Source organism: Delphinapterus leucas, chromosome 8 (genome assembly GCF_059928025.1).
Source record: "Delphinapterus leucas isolate spDelLeu-1000000601 "Yukka" chromosome 8, BTC_Dleu_Yukka2, whole genome shotgun sequence".
NCBI classification, from domain to species: domain Eukaryota; kingdom Metazoa; phylum Chordata; class Mammalia; order Artiodactyla; family Monodontidae; genus Delphinapterus; species Delphinapterus leucas.
Window position 1 is genome coordinate 100,790,284 of NC_143136.1, and position 25,066 is coordinate 100,815,349.

Below are 25,066 nucleotides of genomic sequence, written 5' to 3' on the forward strand. Positions count from 1 at the left end.
TGTTGGGTGCATATATATTTATAATTGTTATATCTTCTTCTTGGATTGATCCCTTGATCATTAACATAGTGTCCTTCTGTGTCTCTTACAGCATTCTTTACTTTAAAGTCTGTTTGATCTGATATGAGTATTGCTACTCTAGCTTTCTTTTGATTTCCATTTGCATGGAATATCTTCTTCCATCCCCCCACTTTCAGTCTGTATGTGTCCCTAGGTCTGAAGTGGGTTTCTTTAGACAGCATATATATGGGTCTTGTTTTTGTATCCATTCCACAAGCCTATGTCTTTTGGTTGGAGCATTTAATCCATTCACGTTTAAGGTAATTATCGATATGTATGTTCTACGACTATTTTCTTAACTGTTTTGGGTTTGTTTTTGTAGGTCCTTTTCTTCTCTTATGTTTCCCACTTAGAGAAGTTCCTTTAGCATTTGTTGTAGAGCTGGTTTGGTGGTGCTGAATTCTCTTAGCTTTTGCTTGTCTGTAAAGCTTTTGATTTCTCCATGGAATCTGAATGAGATCCTTGCTGGATAGAGTAATCTTGGTTGCAGCTTCTTCTCTTTCATCACTTTAAGTATATCATGCCACTCCCTTCCAGCTTGTAGAGTTTCTGCTGAGAAATCAGCTTTTAACCTTATTGACTTCCCTTGCATATTATTTGTCATTTTTCCCTTACTGTTTTCAATAATTTTTCTTTGTCTTTAATTTTTGCCAATTTGATTACTATTTGTCTTGGTGTGTTTCTCCTTGGGTTTATCCTGTAAGGGACTCTCTGTGCTTCCTGGACTTGCATGGCTATCTCTTTTCCCATGTTAGGGAAGATTTCAACTATAATCTCTTCAAATATTTTCTTGGGTCCTTTCTCACTCTCTTCTCCTTCTGGGATCCCTGTAATGCGAATGTTGTTCCATTTAATGTTGTCCCAGAAGTCTCTTAGGCTGTCTTCATTTCTTTTCATTCTTTTTTCTTTATTCTCTTCCACAGCAGTGAATTTCACCATTCTGTCTTCCAGGTCACTTATCCGTTCTTCTGCCAAGTTATTCTGCTATTGATTCCTTCTAGTGTATTTTTCATTTCAGTTATTGTATTGTTCATCTCTTGTTTGTTTGTTCTTTAATTCTTCCTGGTCTTTGTTAAACATTTCTTGCATCTTCTTGATCTTTGCCTCCATTCTTTTTATGAGGTCCTGGATCATTTTCACTATCATTATTCTGAAATCTTTTTCTGGAAGGTTGCTTATCTCCACTTCATTTAGTTGTTTTTCTGGGGTTTTATCTTGTTCCTTCATCTGGTACATAAGCCCTCTGCCTTTTCATTTTGTCTATCTTTCTGTTAATGTGGTTTTTGTTCCACAGGCTGCAGGTTGTTGTTATTCTTGCTTCTTCTCTCTGCCCTCTGGTGGATGAGGCTATCTAAGAGAATTGTGCAAGTTTCCTGATGGGTGGTACTGGTGGTGAGTAGAGCTGGCTGTTGCTCTGGTGGGCAGAGCTCAGTAAAACTTTAATCCACTTGACTGCTGATGGGTGGGACTGGGTTACTTCCCTTTGGCTCTTTTGCCTGATGCAGCCCAACACTGGAGCCTACCTGGGCTCTTTGGTGGGGCTAATGGCAGACTCTGGGATGTCTCATGCAAGGAGTACTTCCAGAACTTCTGCTGCCTATGTGCTTGTCCTCACATTGAGACAGAGCCATTCCCCACTTCTGCAGGAGACCTTGCAACTCTAGGAGGTAGGTCTGGTTCAGTCTCCCCTGGGATCACTGCTCCTTCCCCTGGGTCCCAATGTGCACACTACTTTGTTTGTGCCCTCCAAGAAGGGAGTCTCTGTTTCCCCCAGTCCTGTCAAAATCCTGCAATCAAATCCCACTAGCCTTCAAAGTCTGATTCTCTAGGAAGTTCTCCTCCTGTTGCCAGACCCCCAGGTTGGGAATCCTGACGTGGGGCTCAGAACCTTCACTCCAGTGAGTGGACTTCTGTGGCATAAGTGTTCTCTAGTTTGTGAGTCACCCACCCAGCAGTTATGGGATTTGATTTTATTGTGATTGCACCCCTCCTACCGTCTCATTGTGTATTCGCCTTTGTCTTTGGATGTGGGATATCTTTTCTGGTGAGTTCCAGTGTCTTCCTGTCGATGATTGTTCAGCAGTTAGCTGTGATTCTGGTGTTCTCACAAGAGGGAGTCTAATGTTAACTTTTGAAACAGTTGTCTTGAAATTTACACAGTTATTCTGAGGATATTCACTAATGGATATTTTTAGTGGTTCTCTTTTGAATTTTCCTTTGGACACTGTGCACATTTTTTTTACTTTCCTCAGTGTGAACAAATCTTTAGTCTTTGAAGTCATATTTTATTTCTTAAAATACCTCAATACTAGTCTGAATATATTCTCTGAGGCAGAATGAATGATACATTATTTTTGTGGTCAAAACCATGTGATAAGGCAGATCTTAAATGGGGTTGTAAACTGATTATGAATAAAATCCCAAAAGAGGAAGACTTTTTTTTTTCTGTGAGCAATAGCAGCAGCTTTTGAAGAAGTGTACACTTCTCCAAGGTGTCCACTATAAGAGGGTGACAAGTTGATGTCAAAATGAGACTACAGCTTTATAACCACCGCCATGCATGATCTTCCTTGCTGTTTATGGTAATTACTGTGAAGTCAATAATAGTGGTAGCTATCATTAATAAGCCCCTACAGCTTAAAGCCAGAAACTTCATACATATAATATATTGTGTTCGGTTATCACCCCCATTTTTGCAGATGAGGAAACTACAACTCAGAATTAAATGTCCAAGATATTCAGCTAGGAAATGGCAGAGCTCACTTGAAATATCAGGTCTGTCAAGCCCCAGTGCTGAGTCCTTCCATCTCACAAGCCTACCTGGACAAGTGTTGCTTCTCTTTTATATACGAGAAAATGAAGCCACTTGACCAGGGTGATTGACTAGGTGATTTCTTTCCTGGATCCTAGCCTACTAGCTTCTCCATAGCTCTCTCCTTCTCACCCTTGGTTGACAAATTCCTTCTAGGCCAAGTGGGGTGTCTCCAGCCAGTGTCTGTATGGCAGGGTGCAGCTCTCATGCATGTCCTTAAAGGGGGGGGTGCAAAGTGAGTCTTCTTGTGTCTATGCCCTGCTGACAGGCCAGCCACTTGTAGGTAGGTGAGAAGTAGGGAACACCAAGGTCGTGTTTTCTTAGGAGGTTGATGGTTTCTAGCGTCCTGACCTTTCTCATGTGGCTAGGATCCTTGGTCCTGTTCTACCTAGAGCTATCCATTAAGCCTCGACTCTAGCTTTTATTATTTTGGCTGCTGAATTAGACCTTCCCCCTTCCTACTGAGGCCCAACCAGTACAAAGTCTCTTGAGTTTTTCTCCTTTCTGGAGGTTTGGGTAACCCTTCGGGGTTGTCAAAACTTTGGGCAAGTGGGATGTGGAGGCAGAACCGTCTCCTGCCAGCTATGCACTGACAATCAAAGACCTTGGTTAAAGCAGTCTAGTTCCTGAAATGTGAGGTATAGTATCATACATAAGGGGATATATGATCAGTAAGGGGGATAACAGGCCAACAAAATGATTCCAGGCATTTCTGAACAGTGTGTCTGTGTGTGTGTGTGTAGGTGTTGGGAAAAATGTGTGTGTTTGTGGTTGCAATAGTTAGGAGCCTGAGGGTTGAGACTAGCAAATAAATGCTAACCAAAGAGCCAAACTGTGTAATAGTCATTTCTATATCCTGGGCTAACCAGTACCTTCACAGCATGTCTGTGAGACTCAAGAAATTGGAAGGTGGAGGGCCTGGTTACTACCCGACATTACCAGGGAGGTCTGGTGCCTTGGGCCTTGGGCACAGGACAACCAAAATATATTTCAAAACCCTCCTGGTTTGTGCACTCAAAGCTCTTTATAGATTGACCCATTGCTTTCCATTGGTTCCAGAAGAGAGCTGAGGCAATCTTCAGATGTTTGGTGCTTATTCTGAACACTAGGGATAGTGCTGGCCCAGAAAGGGGTTGAAGCCAATTATCACTATCAAATTCCTGAGAAAGTCCAAACTACCCTATTCAGTGGTCAGCTAAGTGTTCAGCTAAAGTGGGTTATGCATAACTCTTTTTTAGATGGGAGAATGTAAATCTCTATAAATACTGAAATATATTTTTCTGTGTGATCAGACGAGGAACTAAAGGAACTACAAATCAGTTGTAGACTTATAGATTTCTCTAATGGACTGTGGATCCACTCTCTTTTCCAGAGAATCACATTCCTGCTCCCAGACTCAGCAAAAGTTCTCATTAGGCTGCATTCTTCTATAAAAGGTCTGTGTACTTGAGCTGTGTGTTTCTTGACTGTGGTTTTCATCTGGACTCTGGGCCAGTTAGTTTTCTTTCATTATGCCCAAAAGGCTTCTTTTCTGAGGACCTCATAAAGTCAAAAGGTATTGAGTTGAGAAGAACCAAACCCACAGTGCAGAAGGAACCCTGGACAGGTTACCAACAATGAGCTTGAGACAGGTATGCATGTGCAGTAACTAAATGCAAATGTAACCAGAGCAGGCTCCTAGCATTCCATGATGGCTTACTAGATCCTGTGTAACTCTTCAGGAGTGTGCCTCTCCTGAATTTTCTTCTACATCCCACATGGATCCAGGTCAGTTCACAGTGGGCTGGTCACATCCTTCTGTAAAGGTTGATACGCTAACTGTGCAGGCTTCTCACTCTGGTTGCAATTGCTTGAGATTGGTATTGAGAGTGAATCTCAGTCAGCCATATTCTAGAGCTGTAGTTGTGATCACTCCAATTAGTCATGCACTTAGCTGAGCAAATTCTGTAACTGTAGTTGCCTGCTGCAACTGTCTAGAGGAGTCTTCTTGTGCATGGGTCTCCTGTAGAAAGACTTTGTGTAGACTTTTAAAATATTTATTTATTTATTTATTTATTTGGCTGTGTTGAGTCTTAGTTGTGGCACGCAGGATCTTTGTGGTGGCACACGGGACCTTTGTTGCGGCATGCGAGATCTTTTGTTGTGGCATGCAGGCTTCTCTCTATTTGTGGTGTGTGGGCTCTAGACTGCGTGGGCTCAGTAGTTGTGGCACGCGGGCTTAGTTGACCCATGGCATGTGGGATCTCAGTTCCCCTGACCAGGGATCGACTCCATGTCCCCTGCATTGGAAGGCGGATTCTTAACCACTGGACCACCAGGGAAGTCCCTAGACTTTCTTAACTTTTGGTAGGAACAACTCCTATGTTAAGTGCCACCTTGAAAAAAAGATGACTTCCTGTATTTCATTGCTAAATATTACCTATGACTAAAGCATTTCTGTGATGCCAAGTTCTTTTGTGACATTGACTATTTGGCCATATTGTGCCCAGCTGTGAATGAACTCCTTGGAGGAAATTACTGCCATGTAATTGTTCAAAAGTTGGCATTATTGCATTGTGCAATACATGCTTTGCCTCTTCCTAACTTCTGTGGTTGTTGGAAACCCTTGAAATTTCTTGGCTTGTAGCTGAATCACTCTAACTTTTGTCTCTGTCTTCACTTGTCTCAAGTCTATCTCCCCACTGTGCTGTGGCTCTGTGTCTGTGTCTTCACATGGCCTTCTTATAGGGGAACCAGTCACTGGATGAGTCCACTCTAATCCAGTCTGACCTCATCTCAACTGCAGTTACATCTGCAAAGACCCTATTTCCAAATAAGTTCACATGATGAGGTTCTGAGGGGGACATAAATTTTAGGGGGACACTAGTCAACCCAGTATAATTACAGATCTCTGGACAATGGATCCATCCCTTTTTACAGGCACTCATATCTCTGCTCTCTAACTCATGCTTTTGCAAGAATAAAGCACCAGGGAAATACATGCAATTCCCCCAGTCTGAAATTTGGAGTTCAGAATTTGAGTGCAGTAACTGGGTTCTGTCCTGATACTGCTATAATTAGGTTACCTTTATTCCTTTATGTATAATTAACTTTAGAAACTGCTGGTTCAATCTGTGACAACCAGTGATACATCATCTTTAACCAGTCTGCACCACCATAAAAAAATGCTGCTCAAGTACTAATTTATTGCTCTGTGACACAAATGGTGCATCTCAAACTCAGCCAATTTTGAGGATGGTTTCTGGGCTGTTTAAAAAGGCTTCTTCTGCCAGCTTTTGGAAAACGTTGCTTTAGAAATTATTATTTTCTGTTTCAGGACAAATCCATGAATTTGGTCCATTCATGTTAGCTATAGTGAGATGATGCATCTCTTGTCCATAAAACTTGAATAGTAGGGTGTCAGAAGTGATTTTTCTGAAGTTAACTTTTCCCATACTTGGAGTTATCAGTTTCTGTCGTGCTGGTGTGCATTTCAGTTGAGGTTTTATTACATTGTGTTGGCAGCACATTATGTTTTTTACACATGGATTTGATTGAGAAATGAAACTGGAATAAGAATGAGGTAGCAGCAGCATCTGCTGCAAGACTCAGCTCTTGCTGTTGTCAATCAGCCTGATGGATTAAATATGGTGGCACACATTTTTATTAAAATGAAATACTTCTCTTGAAAAAGGACCATTACGCCAATAGACTATATGACTCTCCTGAAGAGTGTGCCTGAGGAAAAGTCCTCTTGGCAGAGTACAATAACTGTAGATTGCTGGAACCAATAGGGTAGTTCAGATTAGATCTGGCTGGTTTTATAAAGTGAATTTTTTTTGGCGTTTGGAAGATGGGAACCAGCATTTTGGGGGACTAAGCCCTGCAGAAGGGTTTGAATTTGGCTTGATTCCCAAACACTGTCCCTTCTTTTGCTGATGCCCCGTGGTCCACTTGGTTTTCAGGCCATCTGGTATGACCCAGACCTTTTTAAAAATAAGAGCAAGCATCCTGCTCCACTGAAGTTCCATTTCTCTAATCTTCTATTCAAACCCATTTTCAGCTTGCTGTTATTTTATAAATCTGAAAAGCAGACATCCAAACAGAGATGAGAACAGAGATTCTTAATAATGAGAGTAGACAGATTATCCCATTGACTTGGATCAGAATCCAGCAAACAACACCCCTGTCTGCAAAACTCTGAAATTTGGAGGAACTTCAAAGAGGAAGTGGTGAGGGTTTTGGTATTAGATCCTTACAAAACCAAAGACGTGAAATAGGAAATCAGGACTGCTCCCTGGAGGACAAAGCAATGATTTGATTGGTCCTGTTCAATTTTCATGTGGCTGACTTTTTGTCTTGCTGTGGTCACTCAGGTCTCCTTGGCTGGGGCTGAGTATGCCTGGAGTGTTGATGCTTCATGCTGGCTCAGGTTAGCCTAAATTCCAGGGAGCCTGTTTAATCATGGCCTCCAGGAAAATGTTTCCTGTTGGAATCCATGTTGGACAATAACCCAAAGAGGCTTTGCATTAGTGTAAAACACAGAGTTTCAGAAGACGGCTTTTCAGAAAAATAAGTGGGAAATAAGAAAAGAAAAACCTTTGGAGTAATTCCTTTAACACACAGAATGCTTCTGCTGCAGGGCGTGTGTCAAGACTAATCTTGCAGGATTGAGATATTTTCAGCTGTATCCAATTTAGGTTTCAGCTTTTCATTTCAGAGGGATTGCTCCTGAAACAATCTTTCTCACTCCTCTCCCCACCCCCATCTTCTAAAGCCTGTTTGTAGATTTGGGGATTGCTAACAGATTTTAAGAACAAGAAATCTCTGAAATACCACATAGCTAAAAGCCAAAAAACAGGAATACTTGAGAACTTCCTTTAAAAAAAATATTTTATCAAGGGGTGGTCTCCAGCTTTCAGTCAACTTTCTTCTCTGGACTCAGCTATGAAGAATGAAAATCCCACAGAGATTTGCAAACTTAAACTGGGAGCTTCCTATAGGCTCCAATCCTTGTTTTAAGGTATGGCCTCTTTCTATCTGGTTTCTTTCTTGGAATCTTGGATCTCGTCAATGCCAGATCCATGAACAGAGGCCACCAGCTGGATGTCAGGAGCAGAATATACAGTACATTGTCTGAAAGCACTCAGGTGTCCTGGCTGTGCAGCCAGGGGCCTGGAATGCTGCCACTGCTGGAGGTCAGGAACAGGTAGGGTATCAGTAACTAGCTAGGAAGCACACATGTTGAGGGACAGGCCAAAAAGCAAACCTAAGTCCAGAGATTCTGGAAGGCATGTAACAGCAACCCAAACACTGTGTTGTGCCCTCATTCAGAGACAAAAGGTCAAATGATTAAGAGTATGGGTGTCAATCCTACCTCGAATCCAGGTACTAATCCATTATCTATACTTTTGGGCAAATGGCTTAATCTTTCTAAATATCACTTTCCTCATCTGTAAAGTAGGGATTAAGCACCTTTCTTATAGAGTTTTTGGTAGATACAATAAAATAATGTTAACTTAATCTCTTGTCTAACACATGGTCAATGCTTAATTAATTTGTTGTAGTGACTATGCTTTCCAACAATTCTAAATGTATGGCTCCTCACGTGTATGGGTAAGGGGAATTTTTTGTCATTAAAATTTTCAGAGGCAGAGCCGACACGAGTCTGAGAGGGCCTGAGACCACAGAGCAGGTACTGACTGGTACCTGGTAGTGGAACATGGTAAAAGACTGGTAGTGGAACATGGTAAAAGAAAGATGGTCCATTGGGACCTAGCTCTAGGTGGGACAATGCTCTTATATAAAAAAATTGAGTGACTTGCACTAGCTATTTGTTTTGTCTCCTCAATTTCTGGTAGTTTTGAAGAAGTTTTGGCTGCCTTAGTTTTGTTGCTATTGTTATTATTATGGTATATTTTATTTAACTTTTTGTTAAAGTATAACATATTAAAAAGTGCATCATCTTAAGTGGAGAACGCAGTACATTTTCACAACTTGAGCACACTCATGTAACCGGTAGCCAGTTCAAGACCAGAACACTTCCAGGACCCCCAGAGTCTTGCCCCCTTCTAGTCACCATTCCTACACCACAGGGAACCACTATTCTGATTTCTACCACCAGAAACCAGTTTCATCCAGTTTGGGACTGTATGTAAATAAAATCATATACTATGTGCCTCTTTTATACCTGGCTTATTTTGATCAGCATTTGTTTGTCAGATCCATCCACATTGTGGCTTGCATTTGGAGTTCATTCATTCCAAATACATACTATAATATTCCATAGTGTGAATGTATCACTCTGTTCAATGTAGGTGAGTATTTGGGATGTTTCCAATTTAGGAACATTGTGGATAATGTTTCTCTGAACATTCTTGGATGTGTCTTTTGGTGAACTTGTGCACTCATTTCTCTTGAGTGTATCACTAAGAATGCAATTACTGTGTCAGCTATAGTAGGTGCTGTCAAACAGTTTTCCAAAGTGACTGCACCAATTTACTCTCCCCAGTAATATATGTCAATTCTGTTGTTCCGCATCTTCCTCATCACTTGGTATTGTCTCTTTGTCATTATAAACCTTCTGGTTCATCTAGTATACTGCACTATGGCTTTAAACTTTCATTTTCCCAGTGACAAATGAATTTGGGCACATTTTTTTGGACTGGAAATCTGTGACTTGGAGAAGCTAGAAGCTCCCTTCAAAGACATATAACTAATAGGTGATTATAAATGACACTCTATGTCAACACTGCTTCTCCAAACCGAAATGTGGATTTAGGCCACAGTGATAAGAAGAGGGGATGTCATGCTTCCTCACAGTCTGCATTGGCTCTTTGCATCTTGAGTGGTATATTCTGTTCCCGGTCCTCCACTTTAAGAAGGATGTAGATGAATGAGGGTATGTTTAGAAGAGGGTGATTAGGTCAGCAGTCAGACCAGCAAGGGGAATAGTAAGAATAACTAGGATGGTTAAACCTATAGGGAGACATCGAAGGGGGAACAGAAAAATTGCCATTTAATTTATGGAAAGTATCTAATGAAAGAGGGGGCGGGTTTGTTCCGTGGGACCCATGAGGCCAAACTATAAAAACTACAAGAATGAAGATTGCAGGATGGAAAAGTTCAGCCCCTTGTTATCTTGCTCTTCTGGTTTTGACCTACACAGCAAGGTCAGGACAGTCTTCCTTGTGGGCCACAAAATATTCTCAGCTAATTTGTGTAGCTGAAATAGATTCTGTAAATAGGGAACACCTGAGATTACAAGTGCCCCTCCCACCCCTGCTGCACTTCATAATTTTATTTTTCCTGACAAATATTTATGGACTCCTCCAAGCTGTAGAGCCCATTCCTGAGTTCTTCACAAAGGACAGACATGATTACAACTGGAGGTCTCATATATTCACTGAGGAATTCTCAAAAAATACAAAACAGCCAATTAGGGCTATAACAGGCAAACAATCAAACAAGGAAGACAGTGTGTGGAGACATTTGATGATGTTTAGTTGACTCAAGGTGAGTGAGAGATGCTGATGGCCAGGGGCCAAGTTTGCATGAGGCTAATAAGGTCTCCAAAAGGATGCAAGAAATAATTTGATTTCAAAGGAAGGAATGGCTAAACTAGGGCTATTGGAAAGGAGCAGACAAGGCAAGCCAGGCAAAGGAGGGAGAAGGAATCAAGTTCAGAAGTAAGGAAGATGAGATCCTTGAGGGAAGAGTGCTGTGGAATGAAGGACGTGTGGGTGGAGGGGATGGAGGGAGAAAGGTCAGGGATCAAAGGGTAGGAGTTATTTCAATAGGTCTATAAATCCACATAAGTGTCAAATAGTGTCTGTATGCATAATGTATAATATCACACACACAGACATTTATGTTGACTTTGAAATATGCACAGATGTTGTATTGATTCAAATATGCTTAAAAAACATACTGAACTCATAGTTGATTTTGACATGTATTTTCTCAATCAACAATTCTAAATGTATGGCTTCTCACGTGTATGGGTAAGGGGAATGTTTTGTCATTAAAAAGGTGTCTTATACTTGCAATCATTGGTAACTATTAGTCTGGAATATGGCTGTTGGTATTAATCTACAGAAAACTGTAGAAATGCAGATTATTAAGTAGGAAAAAAACACGTGAAGTCTGAAAGGGAGTTTGGGTTACTCACTTATCACTCTCAGGGCTGAAAGGAATCCAGATAGCTCATATTATACATTCCTCTACTTCTGGCCAGGGTCAGACCTCATCCACCTTAGACAGATGACAATCTATCTTATTTTCTATCATTATTTGGATTTGTTTCCCAACATTTTTGAGTGGAAATCACTGCAGTGAGTACCGTGAGAAATGCAAAGGTAAGTAAATTGTGTTCCTTGCTTTCTGGAGAGAGAAATACAACTACTTGCTTGAATCTTTTATTTTGAAATTATATAGCTCTCTCTACCAGGATTTATTTACTGAATCTAAGTTTGACTTTTGGGAGATTATCACGGAGTGATAGTTTTGATCCACATTTTCTTGCCACAAAAGGATGCTGGTGCTTAAAAGACAGGAAGAACAAGAGGCTAGATGCTCTCTACAACCCATTTCATTGCTGTCCACAGCACTATTCCAACACCATTGGAGAAAATATAGTAAGGGCACTGAAGGAGCCTAGCTGGAGTTGCAATTATGAGAAAGACAATCTCCCTCCCATTTCTCTTGCTCTCTCCAGCACACCCACACCCACATCCACACCCACACACACCTTGTAAATGATGCATTCATAAAACAGCTAATCAGTGTTGGAACAGGCAAGCAACCAAACAAAAAAAGACATTTTAAGAAAGGCTCCTATTTTCTCACTGATAGGACACACATTAACTAAACTTAGCAACAGCTACTCTGGTGGGAAGACATTTTTCTTTGGGCTGTCAGCAAGTTTTGATTCCCACCCCCCGCTCATTCTCCCAACACATATCTAGAAAAATTCCAGTATGATAACACTATTTTAGCAGTTAGTTAAATAGCTAGTGTAGTGCAGGAAGTACTCTCCATCCCTTTCAAAGTGGAAGGATGGGGTCATTTCGCTTTTCCAACCAATCCATGAACTCTGGATAGTGGAGCACTACCATCCCCCAAAATAACAGATCTAGAAAGACCTTTGAGCTGAGCTTTGAATAACGAAATCTGACATACCTTCCATCACAGCTGTGCATATATTAGTAGCTCTGTACATGATTATTGACTGATTGAATTAATACACCCAAAAAAGCACATACACATGTATATTTAGCAGAAAGAGAACACCATACATATGTGAAAACAGAAGGGGAAGCATGAAGGATATTCAAAGTTGGTAGCAGTATTAGAAATGCCTCATACTAATTAAGCTAAGGAAGGTGAGGAGTTAAATTGGCCTCAGAGGATCAAAAGGACAGATATGTTGGGATGGATCCAAAATCTATTCCATGGGACTGGAAAGGGAGAAAGAGGACTATTGCTTAGAACAGTGAGAACTGAAGAGCAGTATGATATTCAAAATCATTTATTCAAGTACTTACAAGATGCAACAAAAAAGTGACAGGGTCCCTATCCATAAGAAACCCACAGTCCAATGGAGGAGATAAGTGCAAAAGCACACAGATTAGAATATAATGGATTAAGTGATAAAGTTGGATAGACATGATGTTTATAGACTTATGTAGAAGGGTCACTGACCCCATATGTTCCATAGGTAAAGAAAGGCTTCCTCTAGCGATTAGCCAGGCAGAGTATGTGCGATGGAGTTCCTGGTACAGCAAACTACATGTGCATGAGAGAGTATGATAAGTTAGGACAGTGGTTCTTAACTATGACCACATATTAGAGCCACTGGGGGGATCTGAAAAACAACCAATCAACTTCCACTTCTGGCTATGATTGCATAAGAATATGCTTGTATGAGAATATATTTCCCAGTGAAGATAATAAAAGGTCTATAAAAGAAAAAAACAAACAGTTCCTTGAAGACATTGGAGAATAACCAAATCAGCCAGGCATTGCGGGGCCAGGATCCTAGAAAAAAGTGATGCTCAATATTTTCTGATGCTTTTATTCTGGAAGTATTTACTGACTTATAAGCATAATGGGGCTGAGAGACTAAGCAGAAAACAGTGAATCAGAGCTTTTGGCAATCTCATGGGGCTATCAAGACAAAATCTGGAGTTCAGAGTTACCAAGGTGATGGGGACATGGCAGACATGGCAGACCAAGATTCCAGGGAAAAGAGAACCTTGGAGAAGTGAGCCCTATATTCTGTCTTGCTTTCATCTTGAGGCATTTGCCAATTTCTAAATTGCATGTGCCAGCATAGAGACTATAAAGCAATGCAGAACTTTCTGCAGTCTCAGAGTGCCTGGGTGGGGGAGGGGAAATTATTGGAGTGCAAAACACAATACAGAAGAGGGGCTTATAAACATTGAGGCTTTCAGTTGAGACCTATTGAGGCTATACACTGAGATTAAGGGAAGACCTAAAAAAGGTCAACTCTTATGAAAACCAAAATCAAGTCTTAAATTATCTCAGTTACTACTCAGACAAGGTGATCTTTTCTACTTTAATTGCCAGCCAGAAGGAAATTAAAATCCCTGTGGAGAAAGATAACGTTACCCAAATTCTCTACAATTTATTATACATAATGTCCAGCATTCATTTTAAAATTACTCATCATTCTAGAAGGAAAAACAAGAGAAGGAAACAGAAAATGGAAGCAGACCCATAGGTAATTCAGGTATCATAATTTGACACAGTCTTTAACTGTGATAAATATGTGCAAAAAATAGATGACAAGATAGAGGAGTTCACCAGAGAGCTGAAATCTATAAATAAGAATTAAAAGGAATTTCTAAAACTGAAAACTACAATAATTGAAATAAATAATTCAATAGATTAACTTCACAGAACAATAGACAAATCAAAAGAAATGATTAGAAAACTTAAGTGTAGGCTAGCTGAAAATATCAGAATGAAGCACAAAGAAAAAAAAGGTTTGAAAACACCAGAAAGGGGTGTAAGAGACACTTGGAACATGGTGAAAAATTCTAACAACCTGTAAGCATAAACTCAGAAATAGAAGAGAAAGAGAATATGTTGGAAGCAATATTTGAAGAGATATTCTCTGAGAATTTTCCAGAACGGATGGAAATCATCCAGTTACAAATTCAGTATGCACTGTGAACACCAAATAGAGTAAATACAAATAAAACCTTACCTAGGAACATAATAGTCAAACTGCTTAAAATCAAAGATAAAGAGAAAATCTTAAAAGAGACCGTATTAAAAAGACACATTAACCTTAAGGGAGCAGCAATGAGACTGACATTTGATGTCTCAACAGAAATGCTGGAAGCAAAAAAGACAATGGAAAGATATATTTATCAAGCTGAAAGAAAATCTCTCCCATTCTAGAGTTCTATACCCAGCAAAAATATCCCTCAAAAATGAAGATAAAATGAAGACATTTTAGACAAGCAAAAGTTGAGAGAATTTGCTACCAATTGATACAATAAGATGAATACTAAAAAGAGTTCTTTAGACAAATGAAAAATAATCTCAGATAGAAATACAGAAATGCAAGAAGAAATGAACAGTACAAGAGGTATATGTACAAATTAATGAACATGTATAAATTAAATGAATGTTTATTATGTATAACTACCACAAAATCATATCTTGTGATTTTAAAAGAACATAGAATTAAAATGCATAATAGAAATAAGGGTAAATGTAGTTTAAGAATTCTGAGATTGTTGCATTATCTGGGAAATAATAAAAGTATCAATTTATAATATATCCTAATAAAGAAAAGACATGTAATGTAATCTCTAGGGCAGTGTTTTTTGAAGTGTCATTCCTGGGCCAACTGGATCAGCAGCACCTGAAAACTTGGTAGAAATGCAAATTCTTGGGTTTCCCCCTAGACCTGCTGGAGAAGAAAATCTGAGGTGAAGCCCAGAAACCTGAGTTTTCAAATGCTTTCCAGCTGTTTCTGATGCATGCTGAAGTTTGAGAATCACTACTTTAGAATAACCACTGAAAGAATAATAAAAGAATTTACAACTAACAAGCTAATATTAATATAAGGGGAGGATGGAATAATAGAAATTCTTGATTAGTCCAAAAAGAAGAAAGAAAGGGAAAATAACAGAGGAGAGAAGAAATGGGACAATTAGAAAACAAAGTGGCGGATTTTAAAACCACATGCATCTGTAATTATTTTAAATATAAATGCATTAAATATTCAGTTAAAAAATATTGTCCAAATGGATAAAAATGCAAAATTCAACTAAATGATACTTAAATAAAATACACATTTTAAATGTAAGGGCACAGAGAAATTGGAAGCAAAATGATAGAACAAGCTATACAAGAAAACATTAGCCAAAATAACTGGTATAGCTATACTAAAATCAAACAAAGCAGACTTTAGGAAAAGAAGCAATTCAAAATGTTAGAACATTTCAAAACTTTAGAAGGGTCAACCTCTGAGGAAGATATAGTAATTATATATTTAAAATAGCCTCCAAATAAATAAAGCAAAAAATGACAGATTACAGAAAAAATAGAAAATTTTACTAACAAAGTGTGAGATTTTAACATAGCTCTTTCAGTAACTGATAAAGTAAATATATAAAATATCAGAATTACAGAAAATATGAACAATACAATTAACAAACCACCTAATTGACATCCATAGAACTCTGCAACTTATAATTGCAGAATATATTTTCTTTTCATGTGCTCATAAAATAATTACCAGAATAAACTGTTAACTGAACAATAAAACAAGTTTTAAGAAACTTCAGAGGATGGATATCATATTCCAGAATAGATTCTCTGATTATAATGAAGTTTAACTATATGTAAATTAAACCCATGACTCAGAAAAGAAATCAAAATAGACCCCAAAGATCTAAACAAATTCGAACCTAGTCATATACAACTAAAAGAATGCATCATGACCAAATGGAACTTATGCCAAGAATGGAATGTTAACTTACATTTAGAGAATCAATCATTATAATTCACCACATTAACAGAATAAAGGAGGGAATATATAATCATCTCAAGAGATGCAGAAAAAGTGCTTCATAAAATTAAAACTCTGTTCATTATTAAAACTCTCAACCATGTAAGATTAAAGGAATCTTAATTTGTAAAGGGTATCTATTTAATTCTGAAATATTGAAAGCTTTCCCTTTGATACTGGAAGTGGGACAAGTATGCTCACTATTACCGTTTAGACACATCACGATTATGTATTTACAGTATCCAAAAAGAATATATAAATGATTAGAATTAAGAACTTAATTCAGCAAAGACACTGGCTACAAGGACAATATAAAATTACTCACAAATAATGCAAAAATAAAGTTTTAAAAATGGATTAAAATTAAAATCCAAAATTTATAATGGATTAAAATTACCAAATACTTTGGACTATGTCTACAGAAATAGCTAGACCTCCACACTTTCAATTACACAACATTTTTGAGAGAAATTAAAGAAAACCTAAATAAATGGAAGGATACACAGTGTTTGTGGATCATAAGGTTTAGTTTTGTAAAGATGTCCACTTTTTCAAAATTGATTTATGGGGTCAATACAATTCAATTCGAAATCGCATAATTTTTTAAAAAGTGACAAGCTGATTCTAAAATACGTATAACATGGGTCAAAAGGAGTGAAGACAATCTGGAAGAAGAACAAAGCTGGAGGACTTACACTATATAAAGACTTAATATAAAGCTATGTTGTTTAAGCAGGCGGAATGGGTGAAAAGATAGACAAACAGATGAATGGAACAGAATAAAGAATTCAGAAGCGTACCTACACATATATGGTTGTTTGTCTTGTGAATAAGTTGCCGCTTCAGTGCAGTAAAAAGCATAGTCTTGTCAATAACTGGTTTGAGGTTAATTTGATACCCATTCAGAGGGGGAAAAATTAACTCCTATCTTACATCATACACAGAAATTCTTTTCATGTGGATTATAAATCCAAATATGGAAGGTAAACAATAAATATTCAAAATATTGCATAGGAGACTATCTTTATCAACTTGCGTGCTCAATATTTTTAAAATCATACATAAAATCATGACAAACAATTGATAAATTGGACTTTATTAGAATCATTAAGATTAAGAATGAAAAGACACCAGAGAGAGTGAGCAGACAAGCTGCAGCATGAGAGAAGGTATCTGCAATACAATCATCCAAAAAATAATTTATGTACAGAGTATATATATAAAGATCTCCAGCAAATCAATATATAAAGACAGACCATCACTTCTCAAAGGAAGGAATGGACCAAATGGCCATAAGTATTTGGAAAGATTTTCAAGTTCATTTGTTATCAAGGAAGTTATAAACAAGATGTGATACAACTATACAGCCACCAGAATGGTTACAATGTAAAACAAAACTCAAATACCAATTTTTGGAGAATGTGGAGCAAATGGTACTTTCACATACTGTTAGTGAGAGTATTAATTAGTACAACACTTTGGAAAACTATTTGGCATTATTTACTAAAAGTGACCAAATCTGTATATTATGATTCAACAGTTTTACTCCTAGGTATAGATATGCAAACTCGTGGGCACCAAAAGAGATGTCAAGAAAGTTTGAAGCAGCATTATTCATACATAATATTCCTAAATGGAACAAGCCAAATGCCAATGAACAATAGAATGGGGAAATAAGCAATAACATATTCACAGAGTAGAATCCTCTATAGTAATGGGAATCAACAAGTTACAATAACAAACACAAAAATATGGATGAATCTCACAAATAAATTATTGAGTGAAAGAAGTGAGATATCAAAGAATACATGCTACATGATTCCATTTATATGTAGTTCAAAAACAGGCAAAATTTAATCTATGGTGATAGGAGCAAGAACAATGTTTACCTGGAAAGGTACATATGACTTGGAGGAAGCACCAAGGAGATTTCTGGCATGTGAGAAATGTTCTCTGGCTTGATATGGTGGTAAAATGAAATGTTCGCTTTGTGGTTGGCAGACCTGAGCTTGAATCCTGGCTTATTAGGGGTATAACCCCAACGAATATCTTAACCTCTCCAAAATCTCAGGTTCTTCATTTGTAAAGTTCAGATACTAAGACCTAGTAAGGATTAGTGAGATGACATAGGTAAAATTCCTAGGTCAGAGCCTCACCTGAGCTGAACGCCCCATAGATGTTAGTTCCTTTCACCCCACTTTGTACGCACCTCCAACCCCTCATTTCCCCTACCCCCCATGTACATCAGTGAGGTATTCTTTATGAAAAGACTTATCATGTAATGGGACCAGCAGCCATCTCTGCAATAGGGATGCAGCCAATGGCTATTCAGCAGAGTAAAGCTGACTGGACTGGGGACCAAACCTATAACATTGACTTAATTGGGCTGGGGTGCAGGCTGTGTGTACAGCACCTATGCCTCAAGTGTAAGGGAGCATTTCTAGTTCCAAATCTTTGTGGGAAGAGCATGGCCTCTCTGATGCTGATAGATGCCTGTCATTCTCCTTCATTCAGTCTCTTGGCATAAGCAATGATGTGGAGGGTACTTCATGTATTTGGCCGAATCCCAATTGGCAGGATTGGATTTTACCTCCCTGGATTCTCCCTGCAATTCCTCTTGGATCGAGTGTCCTCGGCTTCCTGTCCTAAACTGCTGGAGGGCGAGCGGCAGGCAGCTGGGAAACATCTGCCACGGCATTCCACCTTCATTAGAGAGGTGGACAAAGTGATATATGTGTGAATTCTTCCAATTGTGTGTGTTTGTGTGCACTTGTATAAAATTTCAATTTTAAGGCCCTTCTTGGAGTCTTGGGGATGAAAGGCAGCATGGAGTTGAGCTGTCGTTATTACAGTGAGTCCCTCGTATTGCTTTGGCAGATATAATGTTTCCCAGGCATATAACATTTTTTTTTATTTAAAGAGGCAGCCTAGAGCACATTCCAGCTTGAAAGGTTTTCCTTTCTGGATGGTGGTTTCCTTCTCCAAGTCCTTGGGAAAATGTTGCCACATGTTTTACTGGAATGATTGACTTCCTAGAAAAGAGCGTGTAGAGCCCTTGTAAAGATTTAATTTTTATGGGTTCTCTAATTCTTTCCGGAAAAACAGATCACTACTCAAAGTGACTCTGTGGGGTGTAGACCCTGATGGGAAGGCTGAGGCCGGGACCAAGGGTGCTGAGAGTTCCCATTTAGTGGTGGTGCTGGTGGTACATTGCAGGCTGTGGAGCTCAGGGCCAGAGGGAAGAAGGTCTCCCATAAACTTGATTTGAGTTTTGACTCCATTTCTTCTTAGTTGTGTGTCCTTGGGCACTTAATCTCATCCCTGAAATCAGGACCACAATATCTGCCCTGTGGGATTAAATGAGATAGTGTATAGCAGTGGTTCTCAAGTCAGACCACTTTGCCCCCCAGGGGACATTCAGCAATGTTTGAAGATGTTCTTGGTTGTCACAGCTGAAGGGCGTGTGTGTGTGCTGCTGGCATCTAGTGAGCAGAAGCCAGGGTGCTGCTAACCATCCTACAGTGCACAGAACAACTCCCCACAAAGAACTAATAGGCCCAGAGTGCCAGTAGTGCCGAGGTTGGGAGACCCTGGTGTACGTGACCACGTGGGACAGAGCTTCCCTCCCTCTCCTCTTTCCTTTGGTCTATAATTTCCTCCCCAAGCTTTCTCCCTGCTGAGGACACCCTTGGAACTTTAGATGTTTCCTTGACTGGTTTGCTCTCCCATTCTTCACAGTGGTTATTTTGGAGATCTTCATTCCTGTAAGACCTCATAACCTACCAACTCTTTCCTCTCACTCTTAGCAGGTGACAAACTGACAGAGAAAATAGACATTTGATGAGAGTTCATTCAACTTACTGCTTCCAAACTCACTGACCAACCTTATCTACTTCTTCTTTGCCTTTGGAAACCTGATTTTCTTTGGGTGTTGGGTGGAGATGCCTTCATCTCAGAGAAGAGAGTCTAGCCTTGTTCCAGGGACGAAGCTTCAGTCCCAATTTTACATAATATGATGTATCAAGGAGTCTTCTAGAGGCCTTCTGGAAAATATTTTTCTCTCATTTAAGACGGAGGTATATGAGGAGAAACTCTGCCCTGTGCCAACTCATGCTTCCTGACTATGAATTTGTCATCTAAGGTTTGATCCTCAGCGCTATTACAGCCATCTTGCAACCACGAGGCAAAAGTGAAGCAAATCACAGAGCTGTTAATTCTGAGACCTGCTAACACTAAGCTGCTTAACTAATGGTAGCAAAAAGCTACTCCCTGACTTCTAAGATCTGAGTTCATGTCACAGTCCTACAGGATTTGGGCCTGAAAGGATATCTAACAAATATACATCTTGTTTTATTCTTGTTCCAGGGAAATACCTCCTGGATCGTATCTCCATCCACCTCCCTCAGGATTCTCCTCTATCATTGTTTCCTTCCTCTCTTCTATATATTTTTAACCTTTCTTTCCTATTGGCTTCTTCTTATGACATGCTCAAATCTCTGCCACCTTGAAAAACAACATCATTCCCAAAACTATTCCCAATCTCATCCCCTTCCAGGTACTTCCCTATCTTTCATCTTAGCCGTCATAGTGAGTTCTTGGTGAGTCTTTTCTACACTTGCTGTCTCTTCCTCCCCAAATCCCACCTGCCTCTCAACACTGGCAATCTGGGTTCCCCTGGAACTTGCCCAAGTCACCAAGACTCCCACTGCCCTATCCAATAAATACTCCTCAAATCTTATCTCATCCTGACAACACCCTCTCCTTCCTTGGCTTCTGTAACACTGTGTTCTCTGTGGGGTTTCCTCCCACCACTCCAGCTGACTTCCAGTCCCTTGTATTGAGTCCCTTTCTTCTGCCCACATCTTAGAGGGTTCTCTGCCAGCTCTCCTGTCTTCCCCTTTGCTCCTAGTCTCTGGAAAATCTCATCGAAAGCCCAGCAGTGGTTTATCATCCATATACTCCCAAACTTCTGTCTCTAGTCCAGAACTTTCCTGATTTGAAATCCATGTATTAATTTGCTCTTGCCCAACTCCACTTTGATATCTCCCAAGAACCTCAACCTTGACATACTCCAAGTTAGTTTCGATGTCTTTCCTCAAAACCTCAGATCAGTCAATTGTAGAACATTTTTTCCTAGATGCCTAAGCCTGGGAACCACTGTTGACTTCTTCCTTTCCTCATCTTTACTCCAATGTTTCATGAATGCTATGAGTCATATTCTCTAAACATCTTTCTGTTTTCTCTGGTCCCCTATAATGTCTCCATTAACTAAGTTCTTACAGCTCTTTCCTAGCTTATCTCCCTGTATCTATCTTGCCCTGCCACAACTCATTTTGCTTTCTAAAATGCAAATCTAATGATGTGTGTCACTCTCTTGCTTACAATTCTACATTGGCTCATATGGTATGATCCAAGCTCATTACTGTGATTTATGAGGCTCTGTTGTCTGGTCACTTCTTCCCTTGCACTCTCTGAGACAGTGTAAGCATGAGCCTCAACCTTCTCCTAGACTCTTCCACTACCACTCCCTCTGCCCCGCCCCACCCCAGCCTGGACGACCACTTGTCTCTGGAAGCTGAGATGTCACCTGCTTTTCACAAGTCCTCCTCACTCACCTGCCTGGATTAGAAGCCACTCCCATGTCTCATGTCTCCTTCCCACCTTGGAGCAAATAACTCACTGAATTCAAGTCCTTTCTTTGTGTATCTGTATCCGTGGTAAACTGTAAGCTACATGAGGGCAGGTCTTGTGTCTAACTTATTCACCATTCGTAGATGCTCACTGAATATTTGTGGAGTGACAAGAAAGACAGGATGAATGAGCAGTTATGGAAGTGTCAACTGTCCTCCATCATACCACACAGATGACATCTCCCTCTGCCAGTGGCCAACCCCCTTCCTCCTTTTCCACATCTCTCTTCTGTGTCCCACTTTCAACCCATCACCTTCTAAAGTCCACATGCATTTTCTGCCCACCTTCACTTATGCAATCTTTTCAAGTTTCATTTAATGCTTAGGACAATTGTGAGGCAACATTATTACTTTTGTTGTAGAGATAAAGTTCAGAGAGGTAAGTAAACTTCCAGAGGTCACACAGCTGAGAAGAAGCAAAGCCAGGATTCAAATGTTTGTCCTTTAAGCCCTGTGTTCCTCCAGCCACAATAATGAATGTTTTATTAGATGTGTTTTGTTTACAGTATTGTTTAGCTGTTTGTGTGAATTCATTGTATATCGCTACCTAGAGAGTTGAGACAACGGAACCGGTCTTTTCTTAACTAGTATGGTGTCAGGAAATGCTTGTTGGTAGGTTAACTGACAATTTCAACTTAAAGGTGCCTGCAATTTCTGGGCAGAGGGTTAGGAAAAAGGGGTGTTCTTTAGGGTTGATTCCAAGACTCCACCTGGTTTCCTGAAGTTTGCATGGCCTAGAAAGTTAGCATCCAGGTTTATGTTTCTGCAGCTTGGTCATGATTGGGTGCTTTGTTAACAGAGCTCCAGGGCTGCTAAACACAGCAAGTGGTAGCCCTGTCAGCACCCAGGGGCTCCTGGGGGAGTCCGTTTCTAGCATTTGGATTCTACAAGATCCCTTTGAAAAATTTCATACTAACCAATCTGTCATCACTGTTTCTCAAGAAAAAGCCACAGTTGATCTCCCTCTTAGTATTATTCATTTGTCCTTTTATTTATTCACCAAATATATATATTCAAAAAACAACCGCAGGTTTTGCATTATCCACTGGGAACACAGATCACAAACAATTACAATGACTAAAAAAATTCGGGGGGTGGAGTGTTAGGAAAGGGTCTCTGGAGGAAGTAATGACGTAGGGATGAGGAAGATATATGAAAACATTATCCAGGTGTAGTCTGGAAAGCACTGTGGCAGGCACGGGGACGGGATGCAAGAGAAGCCCAAGTCTTGGTCCCTGCCATTTGGAAACTCAAAAGGAAGTTAAATGGGCAAGGCAGCCTCGTATGAAATGGTTAAGAAACTCAGACGAGCAGTAGCTATTAAGTATCCAAATGGATGGGATAGATTTTAAACTCTAAACAATACCTATAAGGTGAGATCACTGGTTTAAGGGATCTGGGAAACTGGAGAGACTTCAGTTTGATGAAGAGTGGAAGGCTCAGGATGAAAGCCTCACCACATAAGGCTACCTCCTGGGGAAGTGAGTTCCCCGTCATTGGGGGTATTCAAGCAGGTCCAGAGGGCCACTTATGGATAAGGTTGGGTGCTCAGGGGAGGTGGCAGAATTCATATACATAGGAGAACAGTGTGTTCTGAGATTCAGTTGTTCAAATACCTCTCATGATTTTTGTTATACCTCAACCCCAACCGTGTTATGATTTAGTCACTGTTTTAAAGAGATATATTTTAAAAGGAGGCCAGTGCAGATCAACATTTACAGTGTAAATTATCTCTAACATTTTAACATTTATTAAGCAAAGAAAGTAGTAAGGTGTAAAAGAGTGTGATGGATCCCACCACTTGTGTAAAAAGATATATATGCGTATATATACATATATATATGAATAGGTTTATATATATTTTTTTTATTTATCACCTATTGCTAGAAATTTTCAAATTATAAAATAGCTGGTAATGCTGATTGCCTCTGGAATAGGATACTGACAGTTCAGAGCACATATTACCTACTCAAAACAATTGAAAGAATGAGAAATATTTTAAAAACTCAGTATCAGTCATGTGCCCTTTTGTATATTAGAATGTATGCTATATGTCTGCAGAAGGAAGACTTGAGAGGCTAACACCAAGAAGCTGCCTTTCTTTTTTTTTTTGGCGGTACGCGGGCCTCTCACTGTTGTGGCCTCTCCCGCTGCGGAGCACAGGCTCCGGACGCTCAGGCTCAGCGGCCATGGCTCACGGGCCCAGCCGCTCCGCGGCATGTGGTATCTTCCCGGACCGGCACGAACCCGCGTCCCCTGCATCGGCAGGTGGACTCTCAACCACTGTGCCACCAGGGAAGCCCCTTGGTTGCCTTTCTTTATTTTTCTATATTTTCCAAAATTAGTCCAGGGGACATATACATGGTTTTTTATTTTAAAATTGTGTTCAGTGACATTATTGGATAATGGAGAATAAAGCAAACAGGTATAAGAGGTAGGAGGAAGTAGTGAGAGCTCCACACAGACTGAGAGTAGAGATGGGAAGAGCCATGGCCTCGAGGGACCTTTGTGATCCAAGAGGGAGTTTCAGCCTGGTTGGAAAAGGTTGGACCAGGGATTGGGGTGGCGGTTTCACACGTGGGATCAGAGACTGACCTCCATGTTCTACAGTGAAGGGTTGAGGGGTAGGGAATGGCTTTGGCTCGAGAAGGAGCCCTGGAGGCTGAGAGCAGAGCAGCACCTGTGGAAAAAGAATGAGGAAGCTGGAGAGCAGGGGGCACGGGGAGGAGTTAAGCCTGAAGCAAGAGGGTGGTGATGGGACCCCACGCGGATGCCAGGGCTACTGAATCGCACGGTCCCGGGGGCAGCTTTCAGTTTGCAGTTATAGGCACAACCTCAGTAGCTGGACATGGCAGCCCTGTCTGGGTGGCAGGAGGGCTGCTAGGCAGGGTGAGGGCAGGCTTAGGGGGACCCAGAAGTGACAGTTGAGGATGGGCACTGGGGAGGCAGGGCCTTAGGAAGGGTCCTGCACTGGGGTGAGCTGGGGCCCGATGATGAGGGGATAGGTGGCCAGTCTGGGAAAATCTGGCATGGGCGAGCTTGTGTCCCAACTGCAGAGGTGGCACAAGCTGTCCTCCTGAGGTGGAGTGTGACCTTGGTGCGTCTGCTGGTCAGCAATGGGCAGACGGAGTCGCTGTGTTATCCGCATGTGGTTCAGTCATGTCCGTTCCAGGGGGTGTGGGCATGCCACACTTTAGGAAGTGCTGGCTGGATTGGAGGGGGGCACTGGATGACCTCAAAGGCCATAGAACAACAGGAGGTGTACGATTCTAGGAAACTAAGAAAAGTCCTAGCTGACCTGAGTTGTTGAGGTGGCAGGAGGGCCTGTGGTTTCCGAAGACGGAGAAGACAAGCGGGAAGGAGATCTGTAAAAAGTAGGGCATCTCCTCAGACTTGATTTGTTGGATAAATGCACGATGCCCTGAGAGGAAGGGCCTCGGGCAGCAGAGAGGAAGAGAACATCACCCTTCCCTT